The 19,422-nt window shown below is 42.2% G+C and overlaps 4 long non-coding RNA genes across 4 annotated transcripts; all 4 read right to left on the minus strand.

Annotated features, from left to right (window-relative positions):
- Positions 1-6,242: 6,242 nt before the first annotated feature.
- On the minus strand, positions 6,243-7,137 carry LOC134260029 (uncharacterized). Its single transcript, XR_009990456.1, has 3 exons — positions 7,062-7,137; positions 6,866-6,952; positions 6,243-6,771 (listed from the first exon to the last, which is right to left on the minus strand). It is a non-coding gene; the product is annotated as an uncharacterized LOC134260029 (long non-coding RNA).
- A 4,202-nt stretch (positions 7,138-11,339) lies between these two features.
- On the minus strand, positions 11,340-13,992 carry LOC134260030 (uncharacterized). The gene is made up of 3 exons (XR_009990457.1): positions 13,792-13,992; positions 12,078-12,136; positions 11,340-11,977 (listed from the first exon to the last, which is right to left on the minus strand). It is a non-coding gene; the product is annotated as an uncharacterized LOC134260030 (long non-coding RNA).
- A 1,520-nt stretch (positions 13,993-15,512) lies between these two features.
- On the minus strand, positions 15,513-15,939 carry LOC134260032 (uncharacterized). The gene is made up of 3 exons (XR_009990458.1): positions 15,869-15,939; positions 15,702-15,766; positions 15,513-15,599 (listed from the first exon to the last, which is right to left on the minus strand). It is a non-coding gene; the product is annotated as an uncharacterized LOC134260032 (long non-coding RNA).
- Positions 15,940-16,994: 1,055 nt separating this feature from the next.
- Positions 16,995-17,836, minus strand: LOC134260033 (uncharacterized). Its single transcript, XR_009990459.1, has 4 exons — positions 17,569-17,836; positions 17,367-17,442; positions 17,200-17,264; positions 16,995-17,097 (listed from the first exon to the last, which is right to left on the minus strand). It is a non-coding gene; the product is annotated as an uncharacterized LOC134260033 (long non-coding RNA).
- Positions 17,837-19,422: the final 1,586 nt, after the last annotated feature.

Here is a 19,422-nt window from a genome sequence, read left to right on the forward strand (position 1 = left end):
CTTGATTTCTGAATTGTCTCCCCTTGAATAAGGGTGTGGCCCTTCATTTGAATAAATTTGAATCTTCTTCCCCCAAGGATACTTTGTGCCAAGTTTGGTTGAAATTGGCTGTGAGGTTTCAGAGAAGTCAAAGATGTGAAAAGTTTACAGACATATAGAAAGACGGATGGACAGACAGACGGACACCAGACAAAATGTGATCAGAAAAGCTTACTAATGAGCCTTCGGCTCAGGTGAGCTAAAAAGATGGAATTGAAAGATTCTGCTGCTATATAGTGATTATTTGAAGATATCTGAATTATAAATAAAATTTGAATTATTGCATTGCATGTACACATCATATTAATGAAGATCTTCTGATGATAAGAAAGCTCATGATCAGTTGTGTCTACATTAATTTGGCACTGCATACATTCAGTTATGGCATATACAATATGTAACACCAAAACTTCTCCTCTGCTTTTTAGGGCTTGGAACCTTCTGCTTGAAAAAAAACATGCAAATATGTAAATTCAAGCAGGCAGCATTAAAAGTCTTGTGCTTTTTTTTTTTTTTTTTTTTTTTTTTACATTCACTTATAAATTTACATAAGCAATTAATTTTAACACATTACAAATTAACATTTGTAAATCCAATGCAAATCATGTCACATTAAAGAGGTCTGGACAATTTCCAAAAATGGAAGTCAAAAACGATAACCGTGAATTGCTATAAATACACAGAATGAACAAGGTGCTTTAAATCCTCCTGACCAATCAGATAACAGCATTTAGACAAACCCATCATAAAATAAATAAAATAAATGGTTTTGAACTTTTCTGCTCAAAAGATTGTTTTTAAAACAATCTTTTTGTAAACTTTATACACATTTAGGAATGAAACAGCATAAATGACAATTCTACCGTGAATAAACAAACTTGAAATGTTAGAATAAATTCTAAGTGGGAATAAAAATCTGTCAATACGAGGAAGCTATCCCAAAAGTCTAACTTGTGTTAAGAAATTTGATATAAATACGACAGATTGTCAATTTTTGCAGCCTGGTATGAAAATGTTTTTGGATGAGAATATTTTAAATATTTTAATTATTTCCTGAGTGTTCATCTAGTTTCTGGTTTGCATAGTAATTAAGTTGTGGTGAAAAAGCATCAATCTACATATACTTTTTTGACATTTTACAATGTACATGTTTCCTTACGATGTCCATTTAAAGTTTTTTTTTAAATTGTATTCAGCACTCATGAAACCTGTGATATTTCATGACTACATATGTAGTCTATAGTATACGATGAACACGTGTATGCAATAGACCTATACCCATGACAACAGTACGCAATATCGATGAAAATCAGACAGCTGAGCAAAATTATTGTTACCATCAAAGAGTATGCTATGCATAATTATAATCATAATTGATAATATCTTGACGGTCTGATCTATTCCTCCCTAAACAATCGCATTGTTACATTTATTTATAATGTTTTTATTTTCAAGAGGAAAATGTCAAGTTTGTTCATGATAAATATGTGGGGAATACCTTATTCTTCCAAACTTGTCATCTTACTTCTAAAGATATTTTGTCAAAAAAAAAAACTTTTTTGAAGAAAAAACAAAAGCAAGTGTTCTCTTTTTGTTCCTCTGAAATATGTTTTGGGGTGTGTAAAAATACTGCTGTCTGATTGGATAAAAAAATATTTACGTGTATATGATGTATATTTTTAGCAACTTTCAGTTATCGTTCTTGACTTCCATATTTGGAAATCGTTCCAGACCAGTTAAATACTTAGATTACTTTTACTGCATAATTAGTTACATCAATATGTAATACATTCATTTAACTGGTACAACTGGTGACAGAATTTGTATAATTCAGGAAAAGTAATTTATATTGAACAATGATTACATCTGCAATATATTCAATTTGTTAAATTTCAGAAAAAAATGTAATAGCAACATAAAATAACCTTAGAGCAAAACAACAGGTAAAAAATTATTAAAATTAGAATATCTAATTGTCTCAATGGTTTAGAGAAAAAAGGGGTCAGCATGGGAGAAAACCGGAGCATCCTGAGAAAACCCATGTGTCTGCAGAGGGGGACCCAATATCCTTTCACACTCAGCCACTCATATCAAAAACAGTCTTGTGTGCTTCACAGATCTGGATTTTTGCATTCTCATCTTTCTCCAAATCTTCAAGTCTTATTGTTGGAAAGGTCAATGCCCATCAGTCCTGTCTTCCAGCTGTTTCCATCAATTGATGTCTAGTTGTATCTCTGGTTTCCACATCATGGAGGGTCAACATCTATGTTTACATCCAGGTTTACCTCTTCCCAGTCTTTCCATTGATCATTTCAATGAATTCATGTCAAGCTGTAGCTGTTCAATTCCACATCTTAAAGGGTCCACATCCATTGGTATAGCCTTTTTCTTGTTTTTTTCCACCAACCCTGTTTACATGAATTAGTACAATTCCACATCTTAAAGGGTTCACATCCATTGGTATAGCCTTTTTCTTGTTTTTTTCCACCAACCCTGTTTACATGAATTAGTACAATTCCACATCTTAAAAGGTTCACATCCATTGGTATAGCCTTTTTCCTGTTTTTTCCACCAATCCTGTTTACATGAATTAGTACATTTCCATATCTTAAAGGGTTCACATCCATTGCCTTTTCCCTTGTTTTTGCACCAATTCAATGAAGTCATGTCTTGCTGTTGCTGAACATTTCCACATCTTGAAGGGTCCACATACATTGGTCTTGCCATTTCCAGGTTTTTCACCTTTGTATATAACTGTCTATAAATCCTTTTTTTTTTTTTAAGTTAAATTTCGGTCAAATTCTATGATTTTTTTTTTTTTTTTTGACATTAAAACGTGGTATTTTTGTGTTTAAAGCAGGTCAATGCTAAAGTCCTTCCAATATAAGGTTAAAAATTACAACTCATTTGAATTAAGGTAAACTGAATTATAAGCCTATGTTCCTGTCTGATGTAGCCACTCATTTCTCTATATAGTAAGGGTCACATACTTCAGTTTTACATTAATTTACTTTAAAGTTGCTTTCATCAGATTCTGTAAGGCTGTGTAAATGCTCTGTTCAACATCAAATAATTTTTTTTAATTCATTGACACTACCAAACACAGAATGAAAGCTTTCAACACAAAATGAAAAAAATACAAGACAAAAAATGTAAAATAAAAACAGTTGTAACCCAAGGAATGTATCTTACCATCTTTAAGTTGGAACTAGTCTTCTCTTAACAGTGCTTGGAACAGGGGGCTACATCACACCGCAACTCTACAGTAGAATTGAGACAAGTCATCAAGAGAGATCATAGTTTCTATTAAATGAGATGAGCTAGAAAAAAAAACAAAACAACACCTTTTGAAATTGACACCAGCCTAACCCCTGACCTATTAATACCAAAGGTAAAATGCTCAAACAAGTGTGTTAAGACTAAAAGTAACCAGAAGTCTCTGTCAAGACTGTAGCTCTACTGGTTTGTACTTTAAACAAAGGAAGAAAAAAGTGGCAGTTGGGACTTGAAACTTTACAACAGCAATGAATAGAATAATGATCATGTTTCTCAGTGTATACTACTTGCATGCCACTTTACACTATAGTCAGACTAAAACTGTATTTATAATTGCATTTTTAAAGTATTTCACAAAAATTTCTATTTTCAGTAACCAAAGCAACATCGTTCATCTAAATCAAAAACCAACCCAATAATGTATCTTAGTGTAGTCCTTCTTGTGTGCCAAGTTATATTGAATCAGACCAAAACTGTAGGAGGAGTAGCATTTCAAAAGTATTTCACAGAAATGTCTATTTTTAGTATCCATGACAACACTGTTTATTGAAATAAAAAACCTATTAACAGAATTATGTATCTTAGTGTAGTCTACTTGTGTGCCAAGTTATACTGAAATCAGACCAAAACTGTAGGAGGAGTAGCATTTTAAAAAAAAATGTTTACAGACAGACAGACAGAGGATGCATTACTTTCCCATAAGCTCTTCTGGTCTCTGACCAGTAGAGCTAAAAATGAAACCAGAGGCCCATGGGCCACATCACTCACCTGAGCACATCAGTTAGGAAAGAGCACAAATCAGATCAGTATTGAAAAGTTTACCAGAGGTTGGGGGGGGGGGCTTGAATTTTTTACTACTTGGGGATGTCTCCAAATTAATACAACAAATAACGATGCTGTTCTTGAAAAAAAATTATATTTTTAAAGATTTTCTTCCTATTTATTTGTAAAAATTTGATTCCCTTCTTTACCCAAGAGGTCATGATTTGAACAGACTGAAATCTTTACTTCTTGAGGATGCTCACATGTAAATACGACTAGTTTCTTATGTAAAACTTTGATCTCTGTTTGTGGTCCCACAGGGGGTTATGATTTGAAAAAACTTGAATCTACACAACCAGAGAGGATGTTTCATATAAATATCACTAATCATGGCTTTCCTATTCTTGAGAAGATTTTTAAAGATTTTTTTCTATGTATTTCCATGCAAAACTTTGATCAGCAATTGTGGCTATTATAGGTTATTACTATTTTAAGGATTTTTTAAATACAAGTTTGTATCATCTGTCTTTAAATGACTTCACTACCTGAGAATGTTATTGAGAGAATTTTTAAAATGATTTTTCATATATATTGACCAACATAAAATTTTGATCATCCATTGTGGCCCTAACCTACATATACCCCTTGGGTTCATGATTTGAACAAACTGGAATCACTACCCAAGGATGATTCCATATCATTGTGGCTTTGTTGTTCTTGAAATTTATAAAGAAAGATTTCACATATAAATTCCTAGGCATATTTTTGATCCCACATAGTTGTCCCATCCTATCCCTGGGATCTTGATTTGAAAAAAATTTAAATCTACACTAAGTAAAGATGATTTCACATCAGTGTAACCTTTACTGTCTCCATGGTTCTTGAAAATTAAAGTAAAAAAAGTAAAAAAAAGAGTAAAAAAAATCTTTAGATCATTTTTAAATGATGTAATTAATTTACACTTATGTAATAATCTTCCCTTGGAAGAGGGCATGGGCCTTCATTTATAAACTTGAATCCCATTTACCCAAAGATACTCTGTGCCAAGTTTGTCTGACTTTGGCCCAGTAGTTCTAAAGATATACCGGTAAATGTGAAAGTTTACAACAAAGAAGACGAAGACAGACAATGGACAAAGGTTCACCTCTATTTTAATAGGGATAAATAGCCAACACTTATATTAATTGGGTCCCCTACTAAATTTGGGTTGTGATCAGTTTTCTCTACTAAGATAGATACCAAAAGAAGGATATGGAGATAATGAACAGAATTCAATCTCAAAGTCCATAAAACAATACAAAATAAGAGCAGAGAAAACACGGACCCCCGAAACATCAGAGGGGGGATTAGGTGCCATGGAGGAGTGAGCATCCCCTGCCGACCGGTCACACCTGCCGTGTGCTCCTTATCCTGATCAGGAAAAATGGAAAATATCTGTCGTCAATTCAGTGTATAAATAATGGACTAACAATTGGTATGAAAAACGTCAGTCAGCATTTGACTCAATGATAAATTGTATTTGCTGACAAGGTCATTGTATCGACCATTGAACTTACGAAATGATGACTTTAAATGAGACTGCTGATATTTTTGTTTCATCAACTTGCTTGTCAGTAATATACCTCATTTTAGAAATTGTTCATACGTAGAGCATGCTCTTGCGTATCGAATCAACTGAGATATATATACTCCGTATGCAGGTGATGAAGGTATATTGCTGCATAAGTAAGGGAAGTTGATGATAGAAAAGTTAAAGTCATCACGTTTATCATATAGCTTGGTTGTTTGATTAAGATTAGTGTCCTTTTCAAGTAAAATATCCAAGTATGAAGCAGAAGTGTCGCACTCTGTGGTATCTTTTATCTCAAGCTCACCAAGATATATCGTATCGATGTAGGAATGGAAATTACCATTATTGACAATACGTCATCAATATATCTAAATGTCGAGTTGAAGGCCACAGCAAGTGTTTTCTTCTTTTCACGCATAAGATTTTGCATAAATTCTGCTTCATATGAATATAAAAATAAGTCTGCTAATAACTGAGTGCATTTTGTACCCATGAGAATTCCAATAGATTGTTAGAATACCTGGTTTCCAAAAACCACATAGTTATTGTCAATCAGAAACTCAAGCATCTTCTTGATGTTAACTTCAGATAAAGGCTATCAAGATTCATCTTCCTGTGCGCCCTTGCGAACTTAGCCTGGGACCAAAAGCTGCCCAGTATCCGTCTGCTTCCACGTGGAGGCATCGCATAGGACTTATTGTGGAGAGGCTATGTACTGGCAGGGGAAGACATAAAAATTCCCTCCCTTTTCGCATTGCTGCTAGCCAGCGGTGATGGCTGAAAGCGAGAGGTGACAAGCACACAGACACTAACACCAACACACTAGACGCGTCACACAACATTAAGCAGACTGTTAGTAGTTTTAGTTTGTTAGGATGATTTGTTACTGGTTGGTTACGATGATTTGTTGGAAGTTTGTTAGGATGATTTGTTGGAAGTTTGTTAGAGTTATTCGTTGGAAGTTTGTTAGAGTTATTTGTTGTACGTGTTAGAGTTATTTGATGGAAGATTGTTAGAGTTATTTGTTGGAAGTTTGTTAAAGTGGTTTGTTAGAGGTGTTAGATCACTGGATCCTCTGCTGGGCTGGGCTGGGCTCAGGTGGGCTCTGCTGATAGCTGCACATCCTGTCAAGTAGAAGTCAAGAGGTGAAATGCTGATAAGATCATTTACAAAGGTAAAGATCATGAAAGGCTGCAAGATGTACAGTGTGAATCTTACCTCATATTCCCTTCTTGACTGCTGTGCAGTCGCAGTCGATCCTTGCTCCCCAGAATTCTGCTGAACATCTCAGTGGGATCGATGCTCCTGAAAACAAAGAAAATCAGGAGGTCAAAAGAAGAATAATAGCTGCTCTGATCAAGTTATAATGCAAAACAGGGATCCAGAAGTTCTACAAAAACAGCCCTTTACTCACCGCCTTGGCAAATGTAAGCCGCTAGACAAAGCTGGGCAATGGGCTCCTTCCTCTTCATCTGTGGCTGGCTGGCTGCGTGCTCCTGCGTTGTACCACGTCCGAGTGCCTGAAAATATACAACTGAGACGAGATTAGTAAAAATTCAAAACAATGAAACAAAGCACACAAATTCAAGGAAATTACAACAAAATCAATGTTAAGGGGTAGGGGATGGTTAGTTGTGTTAGATTAGGAAAGTGCTAAGAAGATAGAGGAGAGAAAGAAGGAAAGAAATGAATTTAAAATGCTTCTCTGTTAGGCTGCCTGGTTGCGGCATTGGATCCTCTGGGGGGATGGGCTGGCTGGTGTGGGCTGCGCTGGATCCTGGGCTGGGCTGCGAAGGGCTGGGCTGGGCTCTGCTGCTTTCTGCGCATCCTGTCAATTGCAAGTCAAGAGGTCAAATGCTGATACGGTCAAGATCATTTGGCAAGGTCAAGGTCACAAAAGGCTGCAAGATATACACTGTGAATCTTACCTCCTCTTCTCTGCTTGACTGCTGTTGGGATCCTCCCGGGTCAGCATACATCCCCTCTTCTGCTAACAAAGCAAAATCAAGACATCAAAACAACTTCTTACAGTTAACAAAAGTTCAGCGAGTGTAAGGAGCAAAGTTATGATACCTTTCAACACAAACACATTGTAAGGAAAGTGGACACACTGCAAGATGTGCTGCATCTTACCTGCACGTCAGGGATTGACCGCAGTGCATCACAGAACTGCTGCCTACTGGAGACGGTCTGCTCTTCTTCCATGCAACCTGGCCAGTCCAACCCCGTACCTGTTAACAAAGATGTGCACAGGTCAAACCCTAAGAAACACTCCCAAAACAAGGAAGGGGTAACAAAAGTCCACAGAATAAACCGTGTACACCGATTGCGCATCGGCTTACCTTCAACGCCGGAGTTGGCCGCAGTACGTCCCTGAACTCTGCTCACTTCCTCTGGCAGGCTGCAGTCCACTAATCATCTGGGAATCCACAACAGCCTAACCCTGACCTGTTGACACCAAATGTGGAGAAGTCAAAAAAGTGTGCCAAGACTCAAAGAGTCAAAATGAAGAAAGTTCACAGAGCGCGAGGCGTGCACAAAGTATCTTACCGTCCCTGGGTTGGCAGACTCCTCTTCAAAGGACTGGGAACAGAGGGCTGCATCACATCGCATATCTACAGTAGAAAGACAAGACCTCAAGAGATCACAGATTTAATCAAGTGAGATGAGGAAAAGATAAATCAACACCGTAAATTCAGGTTGGACACCAATCTTACCCTCTCTTCCATGTGCGGTCGCAGTCGATCGTTGCTCCCCAGAATGCTGCTGAACCTCTCGGTGGGATCGACGCTCCTGAAAACACAGAAAATCAGGAGGTCAAAAGAAAAGCAATAGCTGCTCTGATCAAGTTATAATGCAAAACAGGGATCCAGATGTGCTACAAAAGCAGCCCTTTACTCACCGCCTTGGCAAATGTAAGCCGCTAGACAAAGCTGGGCAATGGGCTCCTTCCTCTTCATCTGTGGCTGGCTGGCTGGGCAATGGGCTGGCTGGCTGGGTGCTCCCGCGTTGTACCACGTCCGAGTGCCTGAAAATATACAACTGAGACGAGATTAGTAAAAATTCAAAACAATGAAACAAAGCACACAAATTCAAGGAAATTACAACAAAATCAATGTTAAGGGGTAGGGGATGGTTAGTTGTGTTAGATTAGGAAAGTGCTAAGAAGATAGAGAAGAGACAGAAGGAAAGAAATAAATTCAAAATGCTTCTCTGTTAGGCTGCCTGGTAGCGGCACTGGATCCTCTGGGGGGATGGGCTGGCTGGTGTGGGCTGCGCTGGATCCTGGGCTGGGCTGCGAAGGGCTGGGCTGGGCTCTGCTGCTTGCTGCGCATCCTGTCAATTGCAAATCAAGAGGTCAAATGCTGATACGATCAACATCATTTGGCAAGGTCAAGATCACAAAAGGCTGCAAGATATACACTGTGAATCTTACCTCCTCTTCTCTGCTTGACTGCTGTTGGGATCCTCCCGGGTCAGCATACATCTCCACTTCTGCTAACAAAGCAAAATCAAGACATCAAAACAACTTCTTACAGTTAACAAAAGTTCAGCGAGTGTAAGGAGCAAAGTTATGATACCTTTCAACACAAACACATTGTAAGGAAAGTGGACACACTGCAAGATGTGCTGCATCTTACCTGCACGTCAGGGATTGACCGCAGTGCATCACAGAACTGCTGCCTACTGGAGACGGTCTGCTCTTCTTCCATGCAACCTGGCCAGTCCAACCCCGTACCTGTTAACAAAGATGTGCACAGGTCAAACCCTAAGAAACACTCCCAAAACAAGGAAGGGGTAACAAAAGTCCACAGAATAAACCGTGTACACCGATTGCGCATCGGCTTACCTTCAACGCCGGAGTTGGCCGCAGTACGTCCCTGAACTCTGCTCACTTCCTCTGGCAGGCTGCAGACCACTAGTCATCTGGGAATCCACAACAGCCCAACCCTGACCTGTTGACACCAAATGTGGAGAAGTCAAAAAAGTGTGCCAAGACTCAAAGAGTCAAAATGAAGAAAGTTCACAGAGCGCGAGGCGTGCACAAAGTATCTTACCGTCCCTGGGTTGGCAGACTCCTCTTCAAAGGACTGGGAACAGAGGGCTGCATCACATCGCATATCTACAGTAGAAAGACAAGACCTCAAGAGATCACAGATTTAATCAAGTGAGATGAGGAAAAGATAAATCAACACCGTAAATTCAGGTTGGACACCAATCTTACCCTCTCTTCCATGTGCGGTCGCAGTCGATCGTTGCTCCCCAGAATGCTGCTGAACCTCTCGGTGGGATCGACGCTCCTGAAAACACAGAAAATCAGGAGGTCAAAAGAAAAGCAATAGCTGCTCTGATCAAGTTATAATGCAAAACAGGGATCCAGATGTGCTACAAAAGCAGCCCTTTACTCACCGCCTTGGCAAATGTAAGCCGCTAGACAAAGCTGGGCAATGGGCTCCTTCCTCTTCATCTGTGGCTGGCTGGCTGGGATGGGGCTGGCTGAGTGCTCCCGCGTTGTACCACGTCCGAGTGCCTGAAAATATACAACTGAGACGAGATTAGTAAAAATTCAAAACAATGAAACAAAGCACACAAATTCAAGGAAATTACAACAAAATCAATGTTAAGGGGTAGGGGATGGTTAGTTGTGTTAGATTAGGAAAGTGCTAAGAAGATAGAGAAGAGACAGAAGGAAAGAAATAAATTCAAAATGCTTCTCTGTTAGGCTGCCTGGTAGCGGCACTGGATCCTCTGGGGGGATGGGCTGGCTGGTGTGGGCTGCGCTGGATCCTGGGCTGGGCTGCGAAGGGCTGGGCTGGGCTCTGCTGCTTGCTGCGCATCCTGTCAATTGCAAATCAAGAGGTCAAATGCTGATACAGTCAACATCATTTGGCAAGGTCAAGATCACAAAAGGCTGCAAGATATACAGTGTGAAACTTACCTCCTCTTCTCTCCTTGCGTGCTGTTGGGATCCTCCCGGGTCAGCATACACCCCCTCTTCTGCTAACAAATCAAAATCAAGACATCAAAACAACTTCTTACAGTTAACAAAATTTCAGCGAGTGTAAGGAGCAAAGTTATGATACCTTTCAACACAAACACATAGTAAGGAAAGTGGACACACTGCAAGATGTGCTGCATCTTACCTGCACGTCAGGGATTGACCGCAGTGCATCACAGAACTGCTGCGCTACTGGAGACGGTCTGCTCTTCTTCCATGCAACCTGGCCAGTCCAACCCCGTACCTGTTAACAAAGATGTGCACAGGTCAAGCCCTAAGAAACACTCCCAAAACAAGGAAGGGGTAACAGAATAAACCGTGTACACCGATTGCGCATCGGCTTACCTTCAACGCCGGAGTTGGCCGCAGTACGTCCCTGAACTCTGCTCACTTCCTCTGGCAGGCTGCAGTCCACTAATCATCTGGGAATCCACAACAGCCAAACCCTGACCTGTCGACACCAAAGGTGGAGAAGTCAAAAAAAGTGTGCCAAGACTGAAAGAGTCAAAATGAAGAAAGTTCACAGAGCGCGAGGCGTGCACAAAGTATCTTACCGTCCCTGGGTTGGCAGACTCCTCTTCAAAGGACTGGGAACAGAGGGCTGCATCACATCGCATATCTACAGTAGAAAGACAAGACCTCAAGAGATCACAGATTTAATCAAGTGAGATGAGGAAAAGATCAATCAACACCGTAAATTCAGGGTGGACACGAATCTTACCCTCTCTTCCATGTGCGGTCGCAGTCGATCCTTGTTCCCCAGAATGCTGCTGAACCTCTCGGTGGGATCGACGCTCCTGAAAACACAAAAAATCAGGAGGTCAAAAGAAAAGCAATAGCTGCTCTGATCAAGTTATAATGCAAAACAGGGATCCAGATGTGCTACAAAAGCAGCCCTTTACTCACCGCCTTGGCAAATGTAAGCCGCTAGACAAAGCTGGGCAATGGGCTCCTTCCTCTTCATCTGTGGCTGGCTGGCTGGAGGCTGGCTGAGTGCTCCCGCGTTGTACCACGTCCGAGTGCCTGAAAATATACAACTGAGACGAGATTAGTAAAAATTCAAAACAATGAAACAAAGCACACAAATTCAAGGAAATTACAACAAAATCAATGTTAAGGGGTAGGGGATGGTTAGTTGTGTTAGATTAGGAAAGTGCTAAGAAGATAGAGAAGAGACAGAAGGAAAGAAATAAATTCAAAATGCTTCTCTGTTAGGCTGCCTGGTCGCGGCACTGGATCTCCGGGTGGGATGGGCTGGCTGGTGTGGGCTGCGCTGGATCCGGGGCTGGGCTGCGAAGGGCTGGGCTGGGCTCTGCTGCTTGCTGCGCATCCTGTCAATTGCAAGTCAAGAGGTCAAATGCTGATACGGTCAACATCATTTGGCAAGGTCAAAGTCACAAAAGGCTGCAAGACATACACTGTGAATCTTACCTCCTCTTCTCTGCTTGACTGCTGTTGGGATCCTCCCGGGTCAGCATACATCTCCACTTCTGCTAACAAAGCAAAATCAAGACATCAAAACAACTTCTTCCAGTTAACAAAATTTCAGCGAGTGTTAAGAGCAAAGTTATGATATCTTTCATCACAAACACATTGTAAAGATAGTGGACACACTGCAAGATGTGCTGCATCTTACCTGCACGTCAGGGATTAACCGCAGTGCATCACAGGTGACGGTCTGCTCTTCTTCCACGCAACCAGGCCAGTCCAACCCCGTACCTGTTAACAAAGATGTCCACAGGTCAAACCCTAAGAAACACTCCCAAAACAAGGAAGGGGTAACAAAATCCACAGAATAAACCGTGTACACCGATTGCGCATCGGCTTACCTTCAACGCCGGAGTTGGCCGCAGTACGTCCCTGAACTCTGCATACTTCCCCTGGCAGGTTGCAGTCCGCTAATCATCTGGGAATCCACAACAGCCAAACCCCGACCTGTTGACACCAAAGGTGGAGAAGTCAAAAAAGTGTGCCAAGACTCAAAGAGTCAAAATGAAGAAAGTTCACAGAGCGCGAGGCGTGCACAAAGTATCTTACCGTCCCTGGGTTGGCAGACTCCTCTTCAAAGGACTGGGAACAGAGGGCTGCATCACATCGCATATCTACAGTAGAAAGACAAGACATCAAGAGATCACAGATTTAATCAAGTGAGATGAGGAAAAGATCAATCAACACCGTAAATTCAGGGTGGACACGAATCTTACCCTCTCTTCCATGTGCGGTCGCAGTCGATCCTTGTTCCCCAGAATGCTGCTGAACCTCTCGGTGGGATCGACGCTCCTGAAAACACAAAAAATCAGGAGGTCAAAAGAAAAGCAATAGCTGCTCTGATCAAGTTATAATGCAAAACAGGGATCCAGATGTGTGCTACAAAAGCAGCCCTTTACTCACCGCCTTGGCAAATGTAAGCCGCTAGACAAAGCTGGGCAATGGGCTCCTTCCTCTTCATCTGTGGCTGGCTGGCTGGAGGCTGGCTGAGTGCTCCCGCGTTGTACCACGTCCGAGTGCCTGAAAATATACAACTGAGACGAGATTAGTAAAAATTCAAAACAATGAAACAAAGCACACAAATTCAAGGAAATTACAACAAAATCAATGTTAAGGGGTAGGGGATGGTTAGTTGTGTTAGATTAGGAAAGTGCTAAGAAGATAGAGAAGAGAGAGAAGGAAAGAAATAAATTCAAAATGCTTCTCTGTTAGGCTGCCTGGTCGCGGCACTGGATCTCCTGGTGGGATGGGCTGGCTGGTGTGGGCTGCGCTGGATCCGGGGCTGGGCTGCGAAGGGCTGGGCTGGGCTCTGCTGCTTTCTGCGCATCCTGTCAATTGCAAGTCAAGAGGTCAAATGCTGATACGGTCAAGATCATTTGGCAAGGTCAAGGTCACAAAAGGCTGCAAGATATACACTGTGAATCTTACCTCCTCTTCCCTGCTTGACTGCTGTTGGGATCCTCCCAAAAGGGTCAGCATACATCCTCTCCTCTTCTGCTAACAAAGCAAAATCAAGACATCAAAACAACTTCTTACAGTTAACAACTTCTTACAGTTAACAACATTTCAGCAAGTGTAAAGAGCAAAGTTATGATATCTTTCATCACAAACACATTGTAAAGATAGTGGACACACTGCAAGATGTGCTGCATCTTACCTGCACGTCAGGGATTGACCGCAGTGCATCACAGAACTGCTGCTACTGGTGACGGTCTGCTCTTCTTCCACGCAACCAGGCCAGTCCAACCCCGTACCTGTTAACAAAGATGTCCACAGGTCAAACCCTAAGAAACACTCCCAAAACAAGGAAGGGGTAACAAAATCCACAGAATAAACCGTGTACACCGATTGCGCATCGGCTTACCTTCAACGCCGGAGTTGGCCGCAGTACGTCCCTGAACTCTGCATACTTCCCCTGGCAGGTTGCAGTCCGCTAATCATCTGGGAATCCACAACAGCCAAACCCCGACCTGTTGACACCAAAGGTGGAGAAGTCAAAAAAGTGTGCCAAGACTCAAAGAGTCAAAATGAAGAAAGTTCACAGAGCGCGAGGCGTGCACAAAGTATCTTACCGTCCCTGGGTTGGCAGACTCCTCTTCAAAGGACTGGGAACAGAGGGCTGCATCACATCGCATATCTACAGTAGAAAGACAAGACGTCAAGAGATCACAGATTTAATCAAGTGAGATGAGGAAAAGATCAATCAACACCGTAAATTCAGGGTGGACACGAATCTTACCCTCTCTTCCATGTGCGGTCGCAGTCGATCCTTGTTCCCCAGAATGCTGCTGAACCTCTCGGTGGGATCGACGCTCCTGAAAACACAAAAAATCAGGAGGTCAAAAGAAAAGCAATAGCTGCTCTGATCAAGTTATAATGCAAAACAGGGATCCAGATGTGCTACAAAAGCAGCCCTTTACTCACCGCCTTGGCAAATGTAAGCCGCTAGACAAAGCTGGGCAATGGGCTCCTTCCTCTTCATCTGTGGCTGGCTGGCTGGAGGCTGGCTGAGTGCTCCCGCGTTGTACCACGTCCGAGTGCCTGAAAATATACAACTGAGACGAGATTAGTAAAAATTCAAAACAATGAAACAAAGCACACAAATTCAAGGAAATTACAACAAAATCAATGTTAAGGGGTAGGGGATGGTTAGTTGTGTTAGATTAGGAAAGTGCTAAGAAGATAGAGAAGAGAGAGAAGGAAAGAAATAAATTCAAAATGCTTCTCTGTTAGGCTGCCTGGTCGCGGCACTGGATCTCCTGGTGGGGATGGGCTGGCTGGTGTGGGCTGCGCTGGATCCGGGGCTGGGCTGCGAAGGGCTGGGCTGGGCTCTGCTGCTTGCTGCGCATCCTGTCAATTGCAAGTCAAGAGGTCAAATGCTGATACGGTCAACATCATTTGGCAAGGTCAAGATCACAAAAGGCGGCCAGATATACACAGTGAATCTTACCTCCTCTTCCCTGCTTGACTGCTGTTGGGATCCTCTCGAGTCAGCATACACCTCTGCTGCTAAGAAAGCAAAATCAAGACATCAAAACAACTTCTTACAGTTAACAAAATTTCAGCGAGTGTAAAGAGCAAAGTTATGATATCTTTCATCACAAACACATTGTAAAGATAGTGGACACACTGCAAGATGTGCTGCATCTTACCTGCACGTCAGGGATTGACCGCAGTGCATCACAGAACTGCTGCTACTGGTGACGGTCTGCTCTTCTTCCACGCAACCAGGCCAGTCCAACCCCGTACCTGTTAACAAAGATGTCCACAGGTCAAACCCTAAGAAACACTCTCAAAACAAGGAAGGGGTAACAAAATCCACAGAATAAACCGTGTACACCGATTGCGCATCGGCTTACCTTCAACGCCGGAGTTGGCCGCAGTACGTCCCTGAACTCTGCATACTTCCCCTGGCAGGTTGCAGTCCGCTAATCATCTGGGAATCCACAACAGCCAAACCCCGACCTGTTGACACCAAAGGTGGAGAAGTCAAAAAAGTGTGCCAAGACTCAAAGAGTCAAAATGAAGAAAGTTCACAGAGCGCGTGGCGTGCACAAAGTATCTTACCGTCCCTGGGTTGGCACACTCCTCTTGAAAGGACTGGGAACAGAGGGCTGCATCACATCGCATATCTACAGTAGAAAGACAAGACGTCAAGAGATCACAGATTTAATCAAGTGAGATGAGGAAAAGATCAATCAACACCGTAAATTCAGGGTGGACACGAATCTTACCCTCTCTTCCATGTGCGGTCGCAGTCGATCCTTGTTCCCCAGAATGCTGCTGAACCTCTCGGTGGGATCGACGCTCCTGAAAACACAAAAAATCAGGAGGTCAAAAGAAAAGCAATAGCTGCTCTGATCAAGTTATAATGCAAAACAGGGAATAATGCAAAACAGGGATCCAGATGTGCTACAAAAGCAGCCCTTTACTCACCGCCTTGGCAAATGTAAGCCGCTAGACAAAGCTGGGCAATGGGCTCCTTCCTCTTCATCTGTGGCTGGCTGGCTGGAGGCTGGCTGAGTGCTCCCGCGTTGTACCACGTCCGAGTGCCTGAAAATATACAACTGAGACGAGATTAGTAAAAATTCAAAACAATGAAACAAAGCACACAAATTCAAGGAAATTACAACAAAATCAATGTTAAGGGGTAGGGGATGGTTAGTTGTGTTAGATTAGGAAAGTGCTAAGAAGATAGAGAAGAGAGAGAAGGAAAGAAATAAATTCAAAATGCTTCTCTGTTAGGCTGCCTGGTCGCGGCACTGGATCTCCTGGTGGGATGGGCTGGCTGGTGTGGGCTGCGCTGGATCCGGGGCTGGGCTGCGAAGGGCTGGGCTGGGCTCTGCTGCTTGCTGCGCATCCTGTCAATTGCAAGTCAAGAGGTCAAATGCTGATACGGTCAACATCATTTGGCAAGGTCAAGATCACAAAAGGCGGCCAGATATACACAGTGAATCTTACCTCCTCTTCCCTGCTTGACTGCTGTTGGGATCCTCATCTCCACTTCTGCTAACAAAACAAAATCAAGACATCAAAACAACTTCTTCCAGTTAACAAAATTTCAGCGAGTGTAAAGAGCAAAGTTATGATATCTTTCATCACAAACACATTGTAAAGATAGTGGACACACTGCAAGATGTGCTGCATCTTACCTGCACGTCAGGGATTGACCGCAGTGCATCACAGAACTGCTGCTACTGGTGACGGTCTGATCTTTCCACGCAACCAGGCCAGTCCAACCCCGTACCTGTTAACAAAGATGTCCACAGGTCAAACCCTAAGAAACACTCTCAAAACAAGGAAGGGGTAACAAAATCCACAGAATAAACCGTGTACACCGATTGCGCATCGGCTTACCTTCAACGCCGGAGTTGGCCGCAGTACGTCCCTGAACTCTGCATACTTCCTCTGGCAGGCTGCAGTCCGCTAATCATCTGGGAATCCACAACAGCCAAACCCTGACCTGTCGACACCAAAGGTGGAGAAGTCAAAAAAGTGTGCCAAGACTCAAAGAGTCAAAATGAAGAAAGTTCACAGAGCGCGAGGCGTGCACAAAGTATCTTACCGTCCCTGGGTTGGCAGACTCCTCTTCAAAGGACTGGGAACAGAGGGCTGCATCACATCGCATATCTACAGTAGAAAGACAAGACATCAAGAGATCACAGATTTAATCAAGTGAGATGAGGAAAAGATCAATCAACACCGTAAATTCAGGGTGGACACGAATCTTACCCTCTCTTCCATGTGCGGTCGCAGTCGATCCTTGTTCCCCAGAATGCTGCTGAACCTCTCGGTGGGATCGACGCTCCTAAAAACACAAAAAATCAGGAGGTCAAAAGAAAAGCAATAGCTGCTCTGATCAAGTTATAATGCAAAACAGGGAATAATGCAAAACAGGGATCCAGATGTGCTACAAAAGCAGCCCTTTACTCACCGCCTTGGCAAATGTAAGCCGCTAGACAAAACTGGGCAATGGGCTCCTTCCTCTTCATCTGTGGCTGGCTGGCTGGAGGCTGGCTGAGTGCTCCCGCGTTGTACCACGTCCGGGTGCCTGAAAATATACAACTGAGACGAGATTAGTAAAAATTCAAAACAATGAAACAAAGCACACAAATTCGAGGAAATTACAACAAAATCAATGTTAAGGGGTAGGGGATGGTTAGTTGTGTTAGATTAGGAAAGTGCTAAGAAGATAGAGAAGAGAGAGAAGGAAAGATAAATTCAAAATGCTTCTCTGTTAGGCTGCCTGGTCGCGGCACTGGATCTCCTGGTGGGGATGGGCTGGCTGGTGTGGGCTGCGCTGGATCCGGGGCTGGGCTGCGAAGGGCTGGGCTGGGCTCTGCTGCTTGCTGCGCATCCTGTCAATTGCAAGTCAAGAGGTCAAATGCTGATACGGTCAACATCATTTGGCGAGGTCAAGATCACAAAAGGCTGCAAGATATACACAGTGAATCTTACCTCCTCTTCCCTGCTTGACTGCTGTTGGGATCCTCTCGGGTCAGCATACACCTCTGCTGCTAACAAAGCAAAATCAAGACATCAAAACAACTTCTTACAGTTAACAAAATTTCAGCGAGTGTAAAGAGCAAAGTTATGATATCTTTCATCACAAACACATTGTAAAGATAGTGGACACACTGCCAAGATGTGCTGCATCTTACCTGCACGTCAGGGATTGACCGCAGTGCATCACAGAACTGCTGCTACTGGTGACGGTCTGCTCTTCTTCCACGCAACCAGGCCAGTCCAACCCCGTACCTGTTAACAAAGATGTCCACAGGTCAAACCCTAAGAAACACTCTCAAAACAAGGAAGGGGTAACAAAATCCACAGAATAAACCGTGTACACCGATTGCGCATCGGCTTACCTTCAACGCCGGAGTTGGCCGCAGTACGTCCCTGAACTCTGCATACTTCCCCTGGCAGGTTGCAGTCCGCTAATCATCTGGGAATTTTCTAGTCAGTCTCAGGGGGATCACACATGTACTTTATATGCACCTATGTACGTTTTATCCTGTTTTGTTTTATATCAGGTGATCGTCCTTAATGGTTTGATATACATTTTACTTTATACCATTCAATTAAATGACATAATTGACAAAACTGCATATCGTGCATGTTTGATTGTTTTTTTCTGCACTAATAGGGTGATATTTCTCATAGGAGGCATAAATGTTTATTTTTTCACCAATTTCAAAGCGATTTACAACTGAAACATAATTTTTTTTTTTATGTATTTATGTTCAATTTATTTGCCTAAAACATAAGAAAAGATACAAGGAACATTTAATCATATCGAAGACTATTTCAAAATATGGTGATGTTTGAAAGCCCAATTTCAGTGGAAAATACTGTCTCCCCCTCTCCCTTTTTCAAGAGCTGGAAATAGGGATAATTTACTATTTAGCGCTGGTATTAAAACAATTCATCAATTACCATTGAACTGTTCTTTGTATTAAACAACGATTGTAAGGCCAAATTGCCATATTAATATTAATCAATTAAATGGGTGCAAAATGTAGGCAGGAATTGAGAGTTAGCGTGCTTATTTCTTCCTTCACTTTGAAAAATATTTTTTAAGGAAAAAGGCTGAAGCCCTTATGTATGACCAACAAAAGCTGAATAATATATGAAATATAGAAAATAGCATACGTTTAGTTCCTTATCACTAATTAGTTCACCCATTTATTGAAGGCATGCTTGAAATTTATTATCAAAGCATTAAAAAAAAAAATCGAACTTTTTCATAGTGTATACGTACATGCAGTACAGTAGCAACAACGGACCG

Source organism: Saccostrea cucullata, unplaced genomic scaffold, assembly GCF_032062105.1.
Source record: "Saccostrea cucullata isolate Sc308-1 unplaced genomic scaffold, CSIRO_AGI_Scuc_v1 ctg1041, whole genome shotgun sequence".
NCBI lineage: Eukaryota > Metazoa > Mollusca > Bivalvia > Ostreida > Ostreidae > Saccostrea > Saccostrea cuccullata.